The 23,125-nt window shown below is 38.0% G+C and overlaps 1 long non-coding RNA gene and 1 pseudogene across 1 annotated transcript in view; both read left to right on the top strand.

Annotated features, from left to right (window-relative positions):
- Positions 1 to 3,712, top strand: part of LOC103887286 — a 35,697-nt gene extending 31,985 nt beyond the window's left edge. The window contains exon 6 of the long non-coding RNA XR_001906164.3: positions 2,623 to 3,712. This is a non-coding gene — a long non-coding RNA (uncharacterized LOC103887286). The remainder of the gene's footprint in view (positions 1 to 2,622) is intronic.
- A 12,508-nt stretch (positions 3,713 to 16,220) lies between these two features.
- LOC101013620 lies at positions 16,221 to 21,757 on the top strand (annotated as a pseudogene).
- The last annotated feature ends 1,368 nt before the right edge of the window (positions 21,758 to 23,125 follow it).

Genomic DNA, 23,125 nt, shown 5'->3' with positions numbered 1-23,125 from the left:
TAAAATTATTAAGAATTTCAAGGCAGTGATAGCAGAGCACTACATCAAGCGTTGGGTCCTCTGAGCCTAGGGGTCTGCTGGGATTGCACAGTTTGCAAGCTCACACATCCAGTCTTGCTGTCGACACAATTCCATCTGTGAGGATGAAGCAAGGTCAAAATATCAAACAGGAGTTCTCTGCTCTGTGATGCTTGGGCTGAGAGATCGCCTATCCTCCATCTTGCTGGAAGTCCAAACCAGGAAAACAAAACTGATATTCATCAGGAAGGATACATTGACGCTCACATATGCCAGTGGGAACTTGAGCAGGGACCCAGCTGATTTGACCTTCCTGCTCATCCTGTAGGTTTTCTGCACTGGATGGCTTGATTTTTCCTCTTTGTTAATAATAGGGTCAAGGCCAGCCAGGCACGGTGGCTCATGCCTGTAATTCCTGCACTTTGGGAGGCCAAGGTGGGCGGATCATCTGAGGTCAGGAGTTCAAGACCAGCCTGGTCAACATGGTGAAACCCCGTCTCTACTAAAAATACAAAAAAAAAATTAACCAGGCATGGTAACAGGTGCCTGTAATCCCAGCTACTCGGGAGGCTGAGTCAGAAGGATCACTTGAACCTGGGAGGCGGAGATTGCAGTGAGCTGAGATTGTGCCATTGCACTCCAGTCTTGGCAACAAGAGCAAAACTCCTTCTAATAATAATAATAACAATAACAACAACAAGGTCAAAGCCAGATGCGGTGGCTCACACTTGTAATCCCAGCACTTTAGGAGGCTGAGGCGGGCAGATTGCTTGAGCCTAGGAGTTCGAGACCAGCCTGGGCAACATGGTGAGACCCCCGTCTCTACAAAAAATACAAAAATTAGCTGGGCGTGGTGGTACTTGCCTGTAGTTCCAGCTTCTTGGGAGGCTGAGGTGGGAGAATCGCTTGAGCTCAGGAGGTGGAGGCTGCAGTGAGGCAAGATTGTGCCACTTCACTCCAGCCTCGGTTCCCAAGCAAGAGCTTGTCTCAGAAAACAAATGAATAAATTCAAATAGGGTCAAAAAAGAACAAAGGCCTTCTGATTGTCTGTCATACCTGGGAACTCGGAAGACAAGATGAGGATACTGGAGAGTGATGGGGAGAGAAGGACCAGGAATGTGCTGCGTTGCTTTGCTTTCTGCATACAACCACACACACCAACTTGGATATGTTGGTTTTCCTCCTGTGCGAGTCAGTAGTCAGTTTAGTTTTCTTCTGGACAATCATTCTTTTTCATTTTATGCCCCAGTATCTTCTATGCATTTCTTCCAAGCATTAAAACTCTTTGGTGCTCAATTCTAAGTTTAGTTTTCCTTGCCAAACCCCCATTTTAGTAAATGTTCCTGATTCTCTTTTAATGAAATTTTTCTGGAACATGGATTGTGTTGGTTTCATTTGTCACTGGCTTCATATTCTACATTTTGAGAGACAGCAGACTGTAATATTATTAGTAATAATAAAATATTTCTTAAATATTTATTAAATGCTTACTATGTGCCAGGTACAGTGCTAGGCATTTTATATTTATCAACTCATTTTGATGTTGCTAGAAACTTTGTGAGGTTGGTATTATTGTTAAAACTATTTTAAGGGCCTGGGTTCTTCACCCAGGGCTGGAATCCTGGTTCATCCATTTACTAGCTGGGAGGCTATGGGCAACTTAACCTCCCTGTATTAGTCTGTTCTCATGCTGCTAATAAAGATGTGCCCAAGACTGGGTAATTTACAAAGGAAAGAGGTTAAATGAACTCACAGTTCCACTGCGAGGCTGGGGATACCTCACCATCATGGTGGAAGGTGAAGGAAGAGAAAAGGGACCTCTTACATGACACAGGCAAGAGGGCATGTGCAGGAGAACTGCGCTTTATAAAACCATCAGATCTCATAAGACTTATTCACTATCATGAGAACAGCATAGGACAGACCCGTCCCCATGATTCAATTACCTCCTGCCAGGTCCCTCCCATGACATGTGGGGATTATGGGAGTTATAATTCAAGATGAGATTTGGGTGGGGACGCAGCCAAACCGTATCACTCTCTGTGCCCTGGCTTCCTCATTGAATTCAAGTGAACCACTTAAAATATATTTAGAATAAAAGCATCGCCCTATTTACAACATGAACTGGAACTCTTCCTCCAAAGCACGTTAATTCATAGCTGATAATTTCAGGTCCTGGACTTTGCAGACACCTTTTCAGCTTCCATCTTTGACTCATCCTGTCATCATCTCAAGACCTCATTTGCTCAGACTTCACTAACAACGGGCTGGTTGAGTCATCTAATTGAATGGCAGGAAACCACTGTTTCCACACCCTCAAATTGATTTTATTAAGTACAAATAAATATCCAATTCATTACAAATGAACTTTTAGAATTTGCAAACAGCCTCATGAGAGCGATACTCACAACCTTGATGGAGAGTATGTATTCAAAATATACCAAGAGCTGTATAAAAATTATAATAAATACTCATCTTCTACAAATCAAAGGACTTGGTTTAGGTACAAGTTCAACCAGTATTCAGTTCTGTGACTTTGTATCTCTTATCCCACTTTCCTCCTCTGTGAATTGAGAATAATATTGCTTCTATTTACTTTTTCAGAAATAGTGTGAATCCAAGGAGATAAAGTATGTGGATGGAACTTCGCAACTTAGAAACCAGTGAGTCTATGACAGGTATTATGATCACCTGTTATAATCTACATACACAACACAAATTGAACATATGAAAGGATTTTTTTCTGCCATTCTGCCATCCGAAATATTGATTAGATGTCTAGAATGAAGAAGTGCTTTAGAACTATTTCTGGCTTGTATTTTCTCGATAAAACCACAGTTCTCTACTTTACCTCCTAGACACTATTACCACCTGTTACATTTACTTCCAGAGTCTAGCTTAATGGTTTCTCCGAAGAAAAAGACCTGGAAGTGGATTCTGAGTTCATTTTAAGCAGAATCTAACTTGCTTTTCTTTACAAAAAACAAATTCCATTTAGTTGTTAGTTTATTCTTTCAAGAAAGGATGTTTAATCTAATTGGCCCTTTTAGAGTTAAGATTCTTTCCCCAGAGGGCAGAGCAGCCCTTGCTTAATCTTTAGTCCACCAGTTGCACAAAATCATAAAATCGCAGTAGTACAGCTGCTCTGAGGCCTTTTATGACCCTGAAAGGGAAGTCATCTCTATACAATAGTGATAATAACAGTATCATCTAACAGCTGAATACTGCTTTAGTTTACTGTGCACTGTAGCTTCGATGTGGTGTCTCTGCCAAAACTGATGTTGAAATTTGTTTCCCAATGTGGCAGTGTTGGGAGGTGGGGCCTAGATGGAGGTTTCTGGGTCATGGGGACAGGATCCTCATGAATAAATTAGTACCCTCCCGTGGAGGAGTTCTCCCTTGCCTGAGAATGGATTAGTTTTTGAGAGCAGGTTGTTAAAGACTCTGGCTTCCTCTGTTTCTCTCTCTTGAGATGTCATCTCTGGACATGCCCACTCCCCTTCTACTTTCTGCCCTGAGCAGAAGCAGTCAGAGGCCCTCCCAAAAGCCAATCAGATGCTGGCATCATGCTTCTTGTATTAGGTTGGTGCAAAAGTAATTGCCGTTTTTGCCATTGAAAGTAATGGCTGTGCAACCCTCCAAGTGTGAAGTGACAGCCTTGTGTGTGATCTTTCTGACTTCCCCAAGTTTGCATTTTTGACATTAAAGTTTACTTTTTAATTTTAAAAAATAATAATAATCCCAGCCAGGTGCACTGGCTCACGCCTGCAATCCCAGCATTTCGGGAGGCTGAGGCAGGTGGATCACCTGAGGTCAGGAGTTCGAGACCAGCCTGGCCAACATGGTGAAACCCCATCTCTACTAAAACTACAAAAATTAGCTGGGCATGATGGTGCATGCCGGTAATCCCAGCTACTTGGGAGGCTGAGGCACGAGAATCACTTGAACCAGAGAGGCGGAGGTTGCAGTGAGCCGAGATTGTGCCACTGCACTCCAGCCTGAGTGACAGAGTGAGACTCCATCTAAAAAAAAAAAAATCTTAGGTAACCCTGATGGTCTCTGGTCTATCTCATCTCTAAATTTTATTAACTTCTTTATTAGCTTGAGTTTCCATTCATTCTATCTCATCTACCTGTACCTACAGGATATTGAGCAGGGGAAGAAAACATGGGTAAGAATGGATGGGCAGATGTTACGGGCAAAGGTAGATACTGTGAGATAGAATGGGAAGGGGGAAGATCAGGCTGAAATGATCATTTGGACAGCAGAGGATGCTGGGAAGAGGACGGCAGAAGATGGAACAGCAATCCACATGATGCAGAACAAACATGATAGAAGGAGATATCAGAGTATTGATTAGCAGAGACTTCACTGAAGAAAACAGTATAGGCAGAGCGGCTGGTGGTGTTGTTACAGTGCTTCCCAGGGTACCATTATGGACCTAGGGCTGCAATTTTTAGATAAAACAATCTCTTCAGTATGAACATTAGTCACTCTTAAAGCACATATTCCTTTACTGATCCATTCCTTGTATGCCAGTAGTTCTATGCAGAAACACTCCTCCAACTTCAAATACATTTGCAGATGTTGCTGTGTAAACATATCTTTTATTATGTACACACCTCTGTTCATACTTCAACCTTTCATTTGGCTGTAAAAGAGTCAAATGATCCTAGGCTCCATGACAAGGCTATTCCCAGTAATGTTCTCCTGGGTAAATGCTAAGCCATTGACAAGTGCTCTCTGGATGCCTCTGTATGGTGGGCTGTGCATCCCCTGAATAGTTGTGTGGTTTAGATTAGATCTCCCCAGTTTGTTGATGAGAATGTCAGGTAGGACAGAATCAAAGGCTTACAGAAGTCTAGAGAGATTACATCTATTGCATCCTTTTTATCTACAAGGCCTGTCACTCTATCATAGAAGGAAATTAAATTGGTCTGGCATGATTTGTTCCTCTAAAAGCCATGTTGGTTGCTACCCAGTCTGTTATGTTCTTCTGGGTGATTGCAAATTGATCATTTTGTTGATTTATCTTCGTAACTTCCCTGGCACTGTGTTTTAGGCTGACCAATATTTCTTTTCCTTTCTTTCAAAGATTGACATTGTATTTGCTTTTTTTCCTCTTCTTTAGGGATTTTTCCTGATGTGCATGCCTTTTTTATTTCTTTATTGTAATTGCTTGAGGTCTGATGCTATGTTCCAAAAATTCATTTGCATATTTTTTATAATCTGTTATTTGATTAATTTTCAAAAATTGGCTTATTTTAGCCTGTTTTCATTCATTTCCTCTACCCCTCTATTTAGTCACTTAGTCAACATTTATTGAGAACCTAGGAGCTGGGAAAACAATGATCAGATAAACAATGAATTAATAAGTCTCTTGTGAAACTAATAGTTAAGTGTGGGAGACATACAAATTAAAGAGATGACTATGATACAGTGTTGAAAGGACTGTAATGGGGTGAGTAAGATGGAACACCTAGAACAGGAATTTACCCCAATCTTGAGTACATCAGGGAAGGCTTCCCAGAGGAGTTGATGTGTAAACTGAGTTTTCTTGGCTAAGTACAAGTTAGCAGAAGCCAGATATGGAAAGTGCTGGAGAGAGAGGGCAGGACAGAAAGTAAGGCGTTTCAAGCAGAGAGAACAGCATCAACAAAGGTATAGCTGTGAGAGTGACATGGGTTAGGGGAGAGCATGGCAGTTCAGCAGGACTAGAGAGAGACTTCTTACGTCAGACACTGGATAGGCAGGCCTGTAATAGAGCTAGAGAATATGGCAGCGGATGCTCATGAAGTTCTTCAATGCCAACAAAATAAGTGTAGGCTTCTTCCTGAATGCATAGGAGGCATTCAAACCTCATTCAGTGAATTTTTTGTTTAGTACCTATCATTTTAATGAGAGAGATTACCTTAAGGTTCAGAAGATATAAAGAAATTTAGGATATATTCTTAACCCCAAAGTGCCTTGCAAACCACTCAAGGAGTGAGAACTTACAGACATAAAACAATTGAATTGCAATATAAGTATTTTGGCTAAAGGCCAAATAAGTCTTTCAGAGAAGCGATTCTGGGAGTTCAGAGAGACCAATCTTTGAGGTTGGGTTTATCTACGTTATTTAAATTAACAATGAAGTAAGAAACATCTCAAGGTTTAATCACTTGGATAGAATGAAAACAACATACACTCAAATTATAAATGACCCCATATGCCAATGATTGTTCACTACCGGCCACAAACTTTGTTCGCCAATAATCTTAGTCCTCATTGCCATGGCAATTACTTTAAACAATGAAGGCAAGTGAAAAAATGCTACTGCTTTTTTTTGAAAATGATACATTAAATAGCTCAAACCAACCCCCTGGTTGAGAAAAATTAGACTAGCTGGAAAAATATTCTAAAAAGTCTATTTGAATATACTGAAGAGATGACAAATTAGAGATAAATTACTAAACCAGGACCTTGAGGAGGATGGATGTTTAGGGCAATAACTAGAGTATTTGGGGGCTTTCCTTTAACCCTGATGTTTTCTTCTCTTCCCTTCCAAGTATGGAGAGATTTAGTGGCGCTTTTGACCATCTTTTAGTGCTAAGGCAACAGGTATTGGTTAGCAGGACTCGCTCAAGCTATAGGTATGAGTGAACCGCTCTTACTTTAGTTGAGACTCTGAGAGTTGTGTCCTAAGAATACGAATAAACAAAGAGTAGGACTTACAACTAGAAAAGCTCAGCTTCTTACCATTGCAACCCTTAATATTAGAGTAAGGGTTTCCTGCAGTATTAATGCTTTCAGGTATCTTGCACACTCAAGAAATATAGAACCTTTCTGAAGGAAGATAAAACAGATCTTGGTCTTAAATTTTGTCTAGAATAATCATAACATGAGGAAGCAAGACAATATGAAGGAAAACCTGCAGAAAGATCCAATAACAGAAAGAGACCCATGGGATCCCCAGATACTGGAACATTCAAACATAAACAACAAAGGAGCTCCCCTATGTTCTATATTCAGGAAGATAAAAGATAATTAATAACTTTATTAGAGGACTAGAAAGTCTAACAAGAACCCACATGAAAATTCTAGAATTGAAATAAAGTAATTGAAAATGTGTATATATGGTTTTAATAACAAGTTAGATTTTGGTTAAATAGAAGATAAGATGCAGCTAAAGAAAGATTAAAAAGGTTATGAATCAAGAGGCCCTATGAACTCCAAGCAGTATGACTGAAAAGAAAACCACACTTAAGTACATTATAAAAAATCTTACCACCAGAAGCCAGAAGGGGGAAAAAAGGCATATTGCTTTTAAAGGAGTAATAATGGGCTAATGACTGACTTCCCAATAGAAAAGAAAGTCAGAAGACGATAGAATAATATATTTAAATTGCTGAAGAAAAAAAAAACCTTGATAATTCAGACTTTTATACCTAGTGAAATTATCCTTTACGAATGAAACATATTTTGAGACAAAAATGATAATAATTCATTATTTGTTGACCAGCAGTAATGAAAATACTAAACATTTTTCTCTAATTAGGTAGAAATTGACTCTAGAGTGAGGTCAGAAATTAAGGAAGAAACAGAGAGAAAACAAGGGAGCCAATGGGAGTATATATTCAACATTGGCTGATTGAAATAATAGTTATGCCTTATAAGTATTAAAATGTATGTGGAAATCAAATACATGATAGCAATGTCATTTAGTTGGGGAGGTGATAAAGTTTTCAGGCCATTGCGTTGTCTAGAAAGAATTGCAAAAGTATCAATTATGTTAGACTTTGAAAAGTCAACCATGCATAGTAGAATGTTTAATGTAACCAACAGAAGATGTGTAAAAGACAGTATATCTTGGTGAACTTGAAAACACAGCAATGGCCAAAAATAAAACACAGAGATAAAGCTGAAAAAGAAAGCATAAAGGATCAATAGTCAGTGGGACAGTTAAAAGAGGCTAATATACACACAATCAGAGTCTCTTATGAAGGAGAAGAGAGTGGGGGAAAACTATGTGAAATATAAAAGTAGAAAATTTTTCTAATTTGATAAAAACTATAAACAGAAACTCAAGAAGTGTAAGAAATCCTAATTATGAGAAACATTAAGCAAACAACCCCTAATCACATCACATTCAAGTTGCTGGAAACCACTGATAAAGAGAAAATCTTAAAAGTGATAGGAGGAAAAAAAATATAATTACAAAGAATCTATGATAAGAATGATGACAAATTTCTGCTTAGAAACAATACAAGTGAGAAGACAGTGGAGCAACGTCTTCAAATTAATAAAAATCTTCCATTTTAGAATTCCACATTCAGCAAAATTATACTTCAAAAACAAAGGCAAAATTAAGTTTTCTTCCAGACATAGAAAATCTGTAAGACTTTATTACTATTTGGTGAATGCTAAAGGTAATACTTTAAGCAAAAGGAAAATGATACCAGTCAAAACTCTGGATCTGTATTACACACACACACACACACACATATACACACACACACACACAAATAGCAACAGAAATGGTAACTTTGAGGATAAATTTAAAAATATTTTTCCTATTATTTTAATGTCTTTAAAATATAATTGAGCAAGGAAGAAATAAAAATGTGTTGTATGATTGATAGCATATATAGAAGTAAAACAAATGGCAACAACAGTAAAAAGTGTACAAAGAAACAAGAAAGAGGACGCTTGTAATGTTCTTGTATTTTAAAGGCAGTAGCATAATATTACTTGAAATTAGACTGTGATAAACTGAAGAGCCATGCTATACACTGTAGGGCATTCACAAAAATAAAACATCAAAGAATTTTAGCTAATTAGTCAACAAAGATAATAAAATTGAAGAATTAAGAAGTATCCAATCTAAAAGAAGGCAGGCTGAGCATAGTGGCTCACACCTGTAATCCCAGAACTTTGGGAAGCTGAGGCAGGAGGACCGTTTGAGGTCAGGAGTTCAAGACTAGCCTGGGCTATATAACAAGACTCCATCTCAACAAAAAGATCAAAAATTAGCTGGGTGGTGGCATGTGCCCGTAATTTAAGCTACTTGGGAGGCTGAGGTGGGAGGATTACTTAAACCTGAGAATTTGAGGTGAGCTGTGATCATGTCACTGCACTCCAGCCTGGGCGTCTCCATCTCAAAAAAAAAAAAAAAAAATTAGCCGGGCATGGTGGTGCATGCCTGTAATCCCAGCTACTTGGGAGGCTGAGTCAGGAGAATCGCTTGAACCTGGGAGGTGGAGGTTGCAGTGAGCCAAGTGCACATCATTGCACTCCAACCTGGGTAACAAAGCGAGACTCCGTCTCGAAAGCAAAAACCAAAAATCAAAAAAAGGCAAAAGAAAAAGACAAAGAAAAAGAAAGAAAAAGAAAAAGAGAACAAAGAATAGATTATACAAGTAGAAAACAAATAAAAAAACAGGAGACTTAATCCTCCCATAGCAATAACCACATGAAATGTAAATGTTATAAATACCCCAATTAAAAGGCAGTGACTATTAAGTAAGATTTTAAAAAGCAAGACTCAACTATATTCTGCCTATGTGAAGCCAACTTTTAATATAAAAACACAAATAAGCTAAAAGTAAAATAATGGAAAAAATTCAACATTAACATTAGTCAGAAGAAAATGAAAATGATGATATTAATATCAGAAAAAACAAAATCCAGAAAAGACTAAAGATTTAAAGAATAGTTTTATAATGACATAAGGATCAATTTATGAAGATATAACATTATAAACATTTTTTGAACCTATTGAAACTGCTTCAAACTATATAAAGTACAAATAAATAAACCTGTAAAAATAAATAGATAAGTTCACAAATTTTATTCAGATATATCAATTATTGGTAGAATAAGTGGAAAAAATGAATAAAATTGAAGACTTTAATAGTACTACCAATCCACTTTCACAGTCAACCAATCTACTTTATATTTATATAAAGTTGACTATATTTCTACAGTCAACTAATCAACCTAATGACAGTTTCAGAAAACTCCATCAAATAACAAGAGAATACACATTTTTTTTTCAAGGGGCCTAGAACATATTTACCAAATAGATCATATGCTGGGAATAAACACACTTTTAAAAGTGTACAAGGATTGCAGTCATACAAAGTATATTTTCTGACAGCATTGAAACTAAAATGAACAGAAAGATCTTTGGAAAATTCTCAAATATTAAGAAACCAAAGAATACACTCCTAAATTGCTCTTGGGTCAAATAGAAAATCAAAAAGGAAATAGAAAAAACATTGAATTCAATTAAAATGACAACACAAGATACAAAAATTTGTGGGATGCTACCAAAGCATAATTTAGAGGGAAGTTTATAGCACTGAGCAACACACTAGAAAAGAGGAAAGATCACAGATCAGTGACCTTAGCTTCTAAATTAAGAAACTAGAAAAGGAAAAGAAAATAAAACTTAAAGTAAGCTCAAAATAAAAAATAAATCAATGAAACCAAAAAAAAAAAGAAAAGAAAAAAGCAATAGAGAAAAATGAATAAAACCAAATGCTGGTCCTTTGAGAAGATTAATAACACTTATATAAACCTCTATTTGTACTGATTAGGAAATAAAGAGAGAAGACACAAAATATCAATATAATGAATAACAAAAGTGACATCTCTTTAGGTTCTACATACATTAAAAGAAAAATAAGAAAACCTTATGAAACATTAATTTTGACCTCTTAGATGAAAGAAACAAGTCCTTGCAAAACATAAACTACCAAAGTTCACTAATAAAGATATAATCTCTATATGCCTTTATTTGTTAAATAAATTTATTTTGTGGTTAAAAAATCTTCACCTTTAAAAATCCTATGGACAACATCATGTTTAGTGGTAAAACACTGATTTTGTTTCCCCCAAAGATTAAGAACAAGGCAAAGACTTCCACTCTTAACACCTTGATTCAACATCGTAATGGAGGTTCTAGTCAATGCAATAGGCAAGAAAAGGGAAAAGCATTCCTTTGGTAGAGAGAAACAGAGAGGACGCCAGTAACTGTTCTTATAAGGGCACTAATTTTATTGGATCAGGATGCCACCTGCATGACCTCATTTAACATTAATTACCTGCAAATACAGTCACATTTGAAGTTAGAGTTTCAGCACATAAGTTTGGTGGGGTTTGGGGAGAGACACAATTTAGTCGATAGCACCTAGGGTTAGACAAAATGTATTAGGTACAATGCCAAGAACATGATATATTAAAAAAAGAATAAACCATAAACTATCAAGGATCTAGAACCAGAAATTCCACTTGACCCAGCAATTCCATTACCCTGTATATACCCAAAGGATTATAAATCATTCTACTGTAAAGACACATGCACACGTAGGTTTGTTGAGGCACTGTTCACAATAGCAAGGACTTGCAACCAACCCAGATGCCTATCAATGATAGACTGGATAAAGAAAATGTGGCACATATACACCATGGAATACTATGCAGCCATGAAAAAGGATGAGTTCATGTCCTTTGCAGGGACATGGATGAAGCTGGAAACCATCATTCTCAGCAAGGTAACACAAAAACAGAAAACCAAACACGGCATGTTCTCCCTCATAAGTGGGAGAGGAACAATGGGAACACATGGACACAGGGAGGGGAACATCACACAGTAGGGCCTGTCGGGGGATGGGGGGCGAGGGAGGGAAAGCATTAGGAGAAATACCTAATGTAGATGAGGGGTTGATGGGTGCAGCAAGCCACCACGGCACGTGGATACCTAGGTAACAAACCTGCACGTTCTGCATATGTATCCCAGAACTTGAAGTATAATTTAAAAAAAATTTAAAAAAAGGAAAGAAAACAAGCCACAGATTGGAAAAGGAGATTTTTCAAATCATGTTTCTGACAAAAGACTTATATTTAGAATATATAAAAAAACTATCAAAATTCAAAAATAAGAAACTAAAGCATCCAATAAAACAAAATAGGCAAATGACTTGAACAGCTATTTCACCAAAGAAGATACACAGATGGGAAATTAAAAAAAGGAAAGGATGCTCCACATTATTAATTATTAGAGAATTGGAAAGTAAAGCCTCAATTATTAATAGATACAACTCCACTGATTAGACCTATTACAGTATCTAAAATCGGCTAGGTACAGTAGATCATGCCTGTAATCCCAGCAAACTCAAAGCTGAGGCAGGAGGATTGTTGAGCCCAGGAGTTTAAGACCATCCCTAGAGACAGGGATTCCTAGTTAGGTGTGGTGGTGCACACCTGTGATCCCAACTACTCGGGAGACTGAAGTAGGAGGATCACTTGGACCTGGGAGGTTGAGGCTGCAGTGAGCCATGATTATACCACTGTACTCCAGCCTGGATGACAGACAGACATCTGTCTCAAAAATAAATGAATAAAAGAAAAGACAGTGCATGAACTCGAATCAGTGAAAACCCTGGTGCACTGCTTGTGGAAATACAAAAGGATAATAATATGCAAAAACAGTTTGATGATGTTTTTAAAAAGTTAAACATATACCTATCGTGTACTCTAGCCATTCCACTTACAGGTGTTTATACATGAACAAATTAAATCATATGTCCAAAGAAAGACTGTCCACAAATATTCATAGCAGCTTTATCTGTAATACTGTCAAACTGGAAACAACTCAAATGCATATCAACAGATAATGGATAGTGAAATTGTGATACATCCAGACAACAGAATACCCCTTAATGACAAAATGAGTAATCTTTAACACATGCAATAGCGTGGAAGAATCTCAAAATAATTATGATGAGTGAAAGAAGTCAGACAAAAATGTACATACTATATGACTCCATTCATAATAGAATTCTAGAAAATGAAAACTAATCTGTAGTTCGAAAAGCAATTCAGTACTTGACTGGGAGCAGAGGGTCATGGGGAAAGGTTGGAGGGTTACAAAAGGTCACAAGGAAACTTTTGGGTGTGATGGATGTGTTCACTATCTTGATTTTGTGATGGTCTCTTGGGTGTATACGTATGTCAATACTAATCAAATTGTACATTTTAAATATGTGTACTTTACTGTATGTAAAATACACTTTAATAAAGCTATTAAAAGTCATTATATGAGAAATGGAATATAAAATTTTAAAAATATACAGTTTACAATAGCATTAAATAACATGAAATATATCAAAGTAAGTTTGATTAAATATGTGAAAGTTCTCACTGGAAACTTTAAAAAATCTATCGAGAAAAATTAAAGATACAATACATAGTGGGACATATCAAAAGATGTCAAAAATGTCAACTGTCTCCAATTTTAATCAAACCACAAACTCTGTGTTTGTGAGTATGTGTGTGTGTGTGTGTGAGAGAGAGAGAGAGAGAGAGAGAGAGAGAGGGAGAGACAGAGAGATTCTAAATGGATTGTAAAAATAAAAGAAAGATCAAGAATTGAACTATCTGAAGAAGTGCCAGATGGGAGAATTTGCTCTAGTAAATATCAAGACATCTTTATAAAAACACAGTAGTTAAGACAGTATAATATTGCCAAAAGACTTGTATTAGTTCGTTTTCATGCTGCTAATAAAGACATACATGAGACTGGGCAATTTATGAAAGAAAGAGGTTTAATGGACTTATAGTTCCACCTGGCTGGGGAGGCCTCACAGTCATGGTGGAAGGCAAGGAAGAGCAAGTCACATCTTACATGGATGGCAACAGGCAAAGAGAGAGAGCTTGTGCAGGGAAATTCCCAATTTTAAAACCATCAGATCTCATGCGACTTATCAACTATTGCAAGAACTGCATGGGAAAGACCTGCCTCCATGATTCAATTAACTCCCACTGGGTCCTTCCCACAATACAAGGGAATTATGGGAGCTACAATTCAAGATGAGATTTGGCTGTGGACACAGTCAAACCATATCAAGGCTATACCATTGGAACAGAATAGAGAGTTCAGAAATAAATGTATGAGTATTTGGACATTTGTTCTTGACAATGTTGAGTAGTAGAGCAGTGGGGGTCTTTTTGATAAATGATACTGTGTCAATAAAAAATCACAATTGACCCAATCTTTCACCTTATGCAAATATTTATTACAGGTGGATTGTATTAAGCTATAAATTCTGGAAGATCATATATATGTATAAATATTTTTATGTTATATAAAGATTTCTTAAACTATATGAAAATATAATTAGCTTCAATAAAGGAAGAGATGTGAGAGATTTAGGATTACAATAGCTAAATGGGTAAAAAGCTTTAATTGGCACTCTTATAAAGAGGCTGCCCAACTGGGCAGTAAACTTCTCCATTTTATATCAAAAGACACAAAAAGTGAAAATGCAAGTCAAAGAGCAGAAAGATTTTTCAGCACATGTAACTGACAAATATCCAAAATATAATGAGCTCCAACAAATCAAGAATGTAAAAGACATAGGATCCAATAGCTAAATGGGCAAAAAGCTTTAATTGGCACTCTTATAAAGAGGCTGCCCAACTGGGCAGTAAACTTCTCCATTTTATAATATTATTAGTAACCAGGGAAATGCTGTGTAAAACCACAATGATATAACACTACTCATTCACCAGAATAGCAATAGTGAAAACAGCAGCTACCAAGTATTGCCAATGATAGAAACACTGGAACTAACCTCTAACACATTGCTTGTGGGAATAAAAATTGGTAGAACCGCACTGAAAAGCATTTTGACCTCATCTATTTAAATTAAACATTTACATTAATCAATGTAAATTTGTTATATTACATTAATTTAAATTGAGCATTTAAATCAAACATTGTGATCTGTAATTCCATTTCTTGGTATATACCCAATGAAAATATGTGACTGTCATAAACAAGAATGACCACTTCAGGATTATTTTTTCTTGTCCCAAACTGAAAACGACCCCCAAACCATCAACATGATAGTAGATGTGCTTGTCCAGTGACGGGATTTAGATTCTGACTAACCAGGCTCAAGTTTTGGTTCTACTCATTATTAGTTACTTTACTGAGAGAAAATTATGAAACCAGATTCCTAAGTTATAAAATCTGGTAAAAATACCTATCCCCCATAGATGTCATGGGGTGAAAATGATATAAAATGTCAAATAAATGTGTGAAATCAAGATTTCAAATTCACAACAGCAAAAATAAAATTAGATATAAGAGATGAAGACAGACAAACGAGAATGTCATACAGGACTAAGTCATTGCTGTGGTTAGCTGGCATTCCTCAGAGGGGAAATATTCTGAGCAACTGCCTTATAACCAAATCCCTTTCTGTTATCCTTAAAGGCTTAGAAAACATCCACGGAGTACTTTGTACTTACCTTTTGGCAGCTTTTGTGACTTGATATGTATATTTTCATCTGAACTCTTCCCCTGTAATTTCTACAAAGGCAGAGATAAGTGTCTGGCATTTAGTCAAGAACAAAATGTTTGTTGAATTTGGTTAACTCTACTTGAATCTTTCTATCTACAATCTGAACCGCATCTTGACATGGAATGATCTGTATACACCTTCCCTATCTGCTACCTAAAGTATGTACTTTTATTTGTCCCATAACTATATTGTGCATGAGGCTATATTGTGCATTGTTCTCAAGCATGAGGCAACCTATGATATATCTAATGAATTATTTATATATAGTATTTGTTTTTTTTATAAAGAGATATTAACATATTATGGACTTTATAGCCTAAGTCTCTACAAACTAATAAAAAAAATCGTGTCAGTTTTCAATTCTATTTGCCCAGATTTATGTGCATTGAGAACCTCCTAGCCATGACTTAGGGGGTATGCTGGATATTGCCAGTCATTCCACGGGAGTCACAGCTGTGGGTCCACATAGCAAACAGTTCCACGACCTTGTCCTCGGTAGCTCCATGCCAGCCCGACCAATTGGTTTTGCCATAGACATAGAAAAGCAGGGGAGGGAGCCACACCCGTACCCTATTTGTCACAATAAACATATCCTTTCTAGCAAGCATGGCAATTGCATAACTAGATGTCACAAAATAAAAATGTTTAGCTTTTATATTCCTCCAAAACTTCTATTTCAAAGTTCCCGGTGCAAATAACCTACACCTATTCAACACCGATTCATTGGTCATGGAGATGGCCTAAGTTCCTTTCCTCCTTGCTGCAACCGCGTGGAAGAACTGTAACAGTATTGTAGCTCAGTATCTCTGCAGGACATATAACAGCAGGGATTGAATTAGCTCAGAAGCTATGGGCTGGGGTCTGGTGAACCATTCAGAGAAATCGAGGAATCAACAGGATATTCCAAGTGGCCCATTCTTCTGGGAAATTCGCAGTTGTCTTCCTGGAGCTCTTCCCAGAGAGCCTTCAGTATAGCTATTTATTATCTGAAGTTAAATCAGACGTCTACTTAACGCTTGGATCCTGGCTTTGAGTACTAAATTAATCAAAAACAACAAAGAGATGTTACATTATATGTATCTCTTACATTGACAAAGATATATATATATATATTTATATATATTTATATATATATATTTTTATATATATATTTTAAGGTGGAGTCTCGCTCTGTTGCCCAGGTTGGAGAGCAGTGGCACGATCTCGCTGCAACCTCTGTCTCCTGGGTTCAAGCGATTTCCTGTCTCAGCCTCCTGAGTAGCTGGGATTACAGGCAGGTGTCACCACACCTGGCTAATTTTCGTATTTTTAGTAGAGACAGGGTTTCACCATGTTGGTCAGGCTGGTCTCAAACTTCTGACTTCGTGATCTGCCTGCCTCAGCCTCCCAAAGTGTTGGGATTATAGGCGCGAGCCACTGCATCTGGTCTATTTTTGTCTTTTCTAGTTTTTGTAGGGACAGTGTCTCATTATATTGCCCAGACTGCTCTCAAACTCCTGGGCTCAAGTGATCCTCCATCTTGGCCTCCCAAAGTGCTGGGATTACAGGGGTGAGCCACTGTAGTGGCATATGTATACCTTTCCTATCATACAAATCTATTTATTACTCTGTCCCCAATGGATGGCTTACCTTTTAGGTAAGGAATGAGAAGGGAAGAGAGAAGGGTGAAAGACAGCTGCCTCTTGGGGGTTATGGTTTTTGAACGTTTCCTGGAGATTTTTATTCTTCGTTTTTGTCCACACTGATGAAATAACCTGGTGGTGTTTCTATTGTTTTGGTCCACAGGGTCAGGGGATCTTGTAGATAGAAGGATGGCTGGTTTCATGGTGACCCAAAATTAGCCCGGACTTCAAAGAACTTCCTCTTTTCTCTGCATGAAGAACTCTTTAAATAAGTCCTTTTTCCTTTTACAAGGTGAATGCTTCAAAGCACGTGGGAGGAGTATTTCCTTCTCAGTGTTTACCTTTCAAAGGTGAGGAGTTCACAGACGTTTCTCTGTTTGTACAGTAGAATCCAATCGTTGGTTTGGAGGCGAAGGCTCTCTGCGGTCCTCTCCTACTGTCAGGAGCTTCCCGTGCTCATTTTTCATTTACTGATACACTAAAGAAGCTGTGCCCGGAACCAAAAAAAAAAAAACCGCATTAAATTCCTCTGGAGTATATTTCTGTCAACATTGTATATCCCTAAAAAAAGAACTTGGTCCTGTTTTTCAAAGCTTTTTTACTCTCACAGGTTACAAAATGTTCACGGAGTGGCCAGAAATGACAGGCAAAGTGGATGAGTGGGAAAGTGCGTATATTTTCTCATTCGAGAAGGAAGGAGAATGACTATAAAAAAAAGTAACAGGTTTCTAGCATATCCGCTTGGATTTATACACTCAATTGAGTATGATCCCCTCAGTTAAGATAACTTTGGGATGCTCTACAAGATATTCAATAATGTGCAAAATGGTGCAATAACAGCTTTGGAAACATCTTGAAATTGTGTTCAGGTCCCCTAGGACATCATTTTATACTATTTTAAACCTTATTTGTAACTTTATTTTATCTTCTGTGGGAAGCTCTGTGAGAGTGAAGGCAGGAACTGTACCTTTTTAGTCTAGAAACTCCCTTTGAGGAATAGAACAGTGACTTGTGCTTTATAGGATTTTTTAAAAATGTGTGGGTTATTTTGCATTCATATGAAAAATCTCTGAGTTAAATTTGATATTTTGTAACAACTAAAACCCATTTGGAATTGAATCTGGTAAAATACATTATCAATCCTTGTAATATTATTTAACAAAACCAATAGATCAATAAAAGTTAATGACAAGAAATAGGTATTGATTTGTACGTATGATACATATGAAATACGTATTGATGAGTATTCATGATTGAAATACTATGATCATGGGTAATAGAACAATGTGTAATACCCACTGAAAAGCAAATGAAAGAAAACATACCAAATGCTAATGTGAGGGTACTTGGATTATGAATGATTTTTTGGTACATTTATAGTAGGAAAAAGTAAATTCACATTTAAAAAAAGAATAACAAATCAGATTTTCTTTTGCAATGAATACATAGTCTCTGCCTGAGGGAAATTATCAATGAGAAGATCAAAAGTGTTTTAAACAGTGGAATCAATGTGACGAACGTGTTAATAAAATGAGTGAGAGAGCTGCTGTTTACTGACAAGTTCCTATGTGCCAAGCATAGTGTTATAGACTGCAGGCAAATGATCTCTAATCCACAAAATACCCTGCAAGATAAATATTTTAATTTTGATTTCTATTTTATAGAAACCGAAGTGTCGAGACAGTAAGACATTTGCCTGAGGTCACACCTAGAGTATGGGATTGGGTCTATGCCTTTTTCGCTCTGAAGCCCTTGCCCATTCAATGACATCAGAAAGCCTCTTTCTGTGTCCATTTGGCTTTCCCATTGGCTGAAGGCAAATGCCCTGACATGAGAGACCTTTTGCAGACTGACCTATGTCTATCAATCCCTTCCCTCTTTCCCCAGCCAAACTGGCTGACTCACTCTCTTAATGCCCTTCACAGGCATTCTCACGCCATGCCCTCTTCCTCCCAGGACCTGCAGGATTCTCCATCCTTTCATACCCATGTATAACCAATTCAAAATCTCCAAAGCCATCAACATTTTTGGGCTTCTCCAGCTTGTGGAATCGTGCCCACCTTTGAATTTTTATTGACTCTGCTCTATTCACCCCGCAGTGGCTTAGTGGCAGCTCTTATAGTTTCTCATATCACATATCAGTATTTTATGCATGTATAGTTTTCTCTCTACAATTGGAATTTTCTTTTCTTGAGGTCAGCATATGTATTTCATTTATTTTTGTATTCACTGTGGCAGCACAAAAGGGGTAAGTGAACAGAACACGGAGTCCATGAATCAGAGGCTCTACCACGTCTGAGTTTTGTGGCCATGAACAACTCATATTGTTTCTTTACATTGTAGTTTCCTTATCTGTAAACTCTGGCTAATAATACTCAGTACTTCACAGATTTGTTGGGAATATTAAACAACATAATAAATGTAAGGCATTTGTACATTGTATAGGACACTGGAAGCACTCAATAAATATTATCATTAGTAGTAGTACTCATTAATAAACTATATAATAATAATAATAGAGTGAGCAAAACAAAAGCACATACAGATCTTTTCACATCTCTTTTGGATCTTTTCAACATGCATAGGTATTTTTTTTCATTAAAAATTTTGCATTTATTTGCTGCATTTATAATACTTATCACAGCGCTAAAATATTTTTAAAAACACTTGATACACATTTGCAGAATGCCTCTGAATAAATGTGGTCACTTTTAAATGATAACCAAAGTAAGAAAAAAAAAAGAGAAAAAAGAAACAAAGACCAGAAAATGAGAACTTTCAAAATAATGTCATGATTGGTATTAAGGCATGGGTACATTATAAAAATTAAGCAGACTTGCACAAATAAATCTTATGTCATGGGTGGAAGGATCTCAAGTGTGTTGTGGTTTTTTCACACTAGCAGTTACTTGATTGTGGAGTGATTCACAAGGAAACAGGTAGCATTCATGTTTGACTTTCTTGTTTGTGTATCAGAGATGGCCAGTGACTCATCTATGGATCAGAGTACATGTCTCTCTTGGAGAGATTATTGCTAAAATACGATGAATGTTTTCAAGCTAATTGGTGATCAAGATGCTCAATGCTGTAAACTCATGTCTCATGAACATTTGGAAAAACAAATGACCTTACCACGCTTGTCTCTCCTGTACTATAAGCAACGCTCTGGCAGATGGAATTCAATTTTAATCTTAAAATTTTAAAAAGTGGCAACCAAAAGCAATTCTCTTTTATTAATCGCAAAGCAAAGCTGTGTAGTGTCACCAGGAGACAAAAAAATAACTGTGGTATTTCTAGGCCGTCGGCTTCCACCTGGAGTTGGGTCTGTGTGGGTTTGTTCTGCTTCAGGCCTGTGCCTCAGGTGTTACTCTTGTGACTGGCAGGAGGAAGGTGACAAGTTTAGGTTACCATCATGTGTAATGACGGTGATTAGTCAACTGTCCTCCCTCTTCCTAAAAACAGTCGAGTACTTAAAATGCCAATCTGAATTGCAGACAGTCTTCACCGCTATAGACTTAGCAAGGAACCAGACGCACAGTGCCTTAACCCCAGGTGTGTTTATAGCAACATCAATGGTCATGAGCTGTTTCTCAGATGTTAAATTCTGATGTTACTCAGAATTGGATGAGTAGAATGCCAATAACATAATTTACAATGCATTACACAATGTACACACTGCCTCAGGAAGACAAAGCTCACTCGAAAAGTGTCTCCTAGGTCGTGGCCTTGCTCCTGCTCTGTGGGAAAATAATCCAGGCCCCTTCATGTGAGTGTGGGCACAGGGGAACTGAAGTGCTCATGGTTCTGCTCTAGGTCTCCGCGGGGGCAGGAACAGGAGCCACGGGTGGGACTTTGAGCACCCATTGGGTCACCTTCGAGGTGGACAAGAATGAGAACATCACCCATCACCGTGGTGAAGGGCATTGGGCTTTCAGAACATGTGATCGATTTCATGAAGGAATCCTCTCCATCTGGTTCAAAGTCTCAGTGGTGTTCTGGTGCTTATAATGCCTTGGTTTCTGATGAAGAATTGAAAAGAAGAGTAGCTGATCAGCTGACATTGGAGCAAGTCAAGGAACAAACTGAAGATCAGAAATGACTAAAGCAAGCCACAGAACTGGAGAAAGAGAGGGCTGCTGCCAATGGGCAATTAACTAGACCCATCCTTCGAGAGAGGATATCAAGCCAGGAGGAAGGTGCTAAGGCAATGCACCTGGCTAGGCAGCTGGAAGAGAAAGACCTAGTGCTAATGAAGCGGGTTGCATTCTGCAAAGTGGAGCTGGCTAGAGGGAGGAGAGGAACTCATAGTTCTGCAAATTTACCATTGAACAATATCAGAAAGTTGCTGAAGAGGTGGAAGCACAATTCAAGTGTATGAGTCTCATCCAGTCTGTGTTGACTTGCAGGCCAAAATTCTTCAGCGTTACTACAAGAACACTCACCAGACCTTCAAATGCTCCACTCTGGTCAACCAGTATATACACTATGTCAATCATGCCAAACAGAGCATGCTTGAGGAAAAAGTATTAAAAACTTTTAGAACAAGCAAAACACCTTCAACCTTAATTTCAGAGAGGGAATATGTTTTTTCCTAGTAAGAAAATAATCCATTTAAAGAGACGAGCACTAATGAGAAGACCACGCAGGAGAGACAGCGAAGAATGGATTCAACAGAATCATATCACATTTTGATTGGCAGCAATTTGAAGGGTGGCCAAAACCTAGATCAGGATCAGTCATCAACGGATGCGGATGCTCTTCAGTGTTAGTAAACCCTTCTTACGATGATTAAAAGAGAAGGACAGCCCTCTCCACCTTTTGGTACTTTCTATTCAACTTCTACCTACCATAAAATGTTTCTCTTCTAAGCAAGACCCATCATTTGGTGAACCACCACCCTAACGAAGTGGGATGGGGTGGGTTGGGGGTGTGGGGTTAAAGTAATTGGAGTGTGGAGAGGAGAGAGCCAGAAAACATAGCTCTCGGGCAGCAGTGCTGGGTGGAATTGTCTAGGCTGTGGCATGTTGGTTTTCTTGCTTTTTCTTTTTTCCTTTGATTACATAAAAGTGATTTCATTTTAACTTTTGGTGATCATGCAAGCAAGGAAACAAAAAGGAGAGACGATGTACCTCCTTTACAGAACTAATGTGTATGATCAGAAGTGAAATAAGGTATTTTTGTCAATATAAAGGCAACCTTGGCTTATATGACCTCTATCGTGAATATTGACATCTTTACTTCACTCACTACCAATAAAAAATATATTTTCTGATAAAGAACATTTAAAAAGTACCCCCTAAAGAGAACAAATGTGTTATCCCAATCAACAAGAGGCAACTGATTTAATAAACAGCGCCAACTGTCCACCATTGGAACCCACTAAGTGCCAGACGCCGCCTCTGACAGCTCATCTTCACTTTTGTTAGAGTGATCTTCCTAAGCAGAGAATCTGAGGGTGACATTTTCCTGCTTGATGCCATGCAATGGCTGCCCATGTCTTTGGGACATGAGTCTAGCCCATCCTGGCACAGGAAATGCTCTTCTGGATCTGATGGCTTCCTACCTCTCCACTGTCTGGAGTTGAACTCTTCCTCCCTGCTCCTCACACTCTCACTGCACCTCTCTTCCCTGGTCAGACTGCCTGCTTGCAAATCTTTGGTGGATGGTGTCTGGCTTCCCTCTCAGACTTGCTCTTGATGCCCTCTCTGCGTTGACAAACCACCCCCCCACCCCACCCCCAGTCCCATCCCTCTTTCCAAATACCAGCTTCTTCTTTAGATATCATCACCTTCACAACACCTGCCCCGAACATTTCTTCTCCCCAAGAACAATTCAGGTTTTGTTCTAAGATGTTTCTGTTCTTTAGTCACCACCACCTCCACCATCTCCAGGGCACTTACTGCAGGGTAATTGAATTGCTTGCTTTCCTGTGAGTCTTCCCAGACAGACTTCATGTTGCTTAAGGGCATGTCTATGTGTCACTAGTGCTTGACATATAGAAAAATTCAATTAATATTTGTCAGTTAAATCTTCACAAGAACCCGTTCAAGATATATATTATCATCCTCGCTTTATGGATGTAGAAATGTGAACATAGTAAAGGCTGAAAAACATCTTCCAAGTTATGCAGTG

The sequence above is a fragment of the Papio anubis genome, chromosome 11, assembly GCF_008728515.1.
Source record: "Papio anubis isolate 15944 chromosome 11, Panubis1.0, whole genome shotgun sequence".
NCBI lineage: Eukaryota > Metazoa > Chordata > Mammalia > Primates > Cercopithecidae > Papio > Papio anubis.
This window is presented reverse-complemented; position numbering and strand designations above follow the sequence as displayed.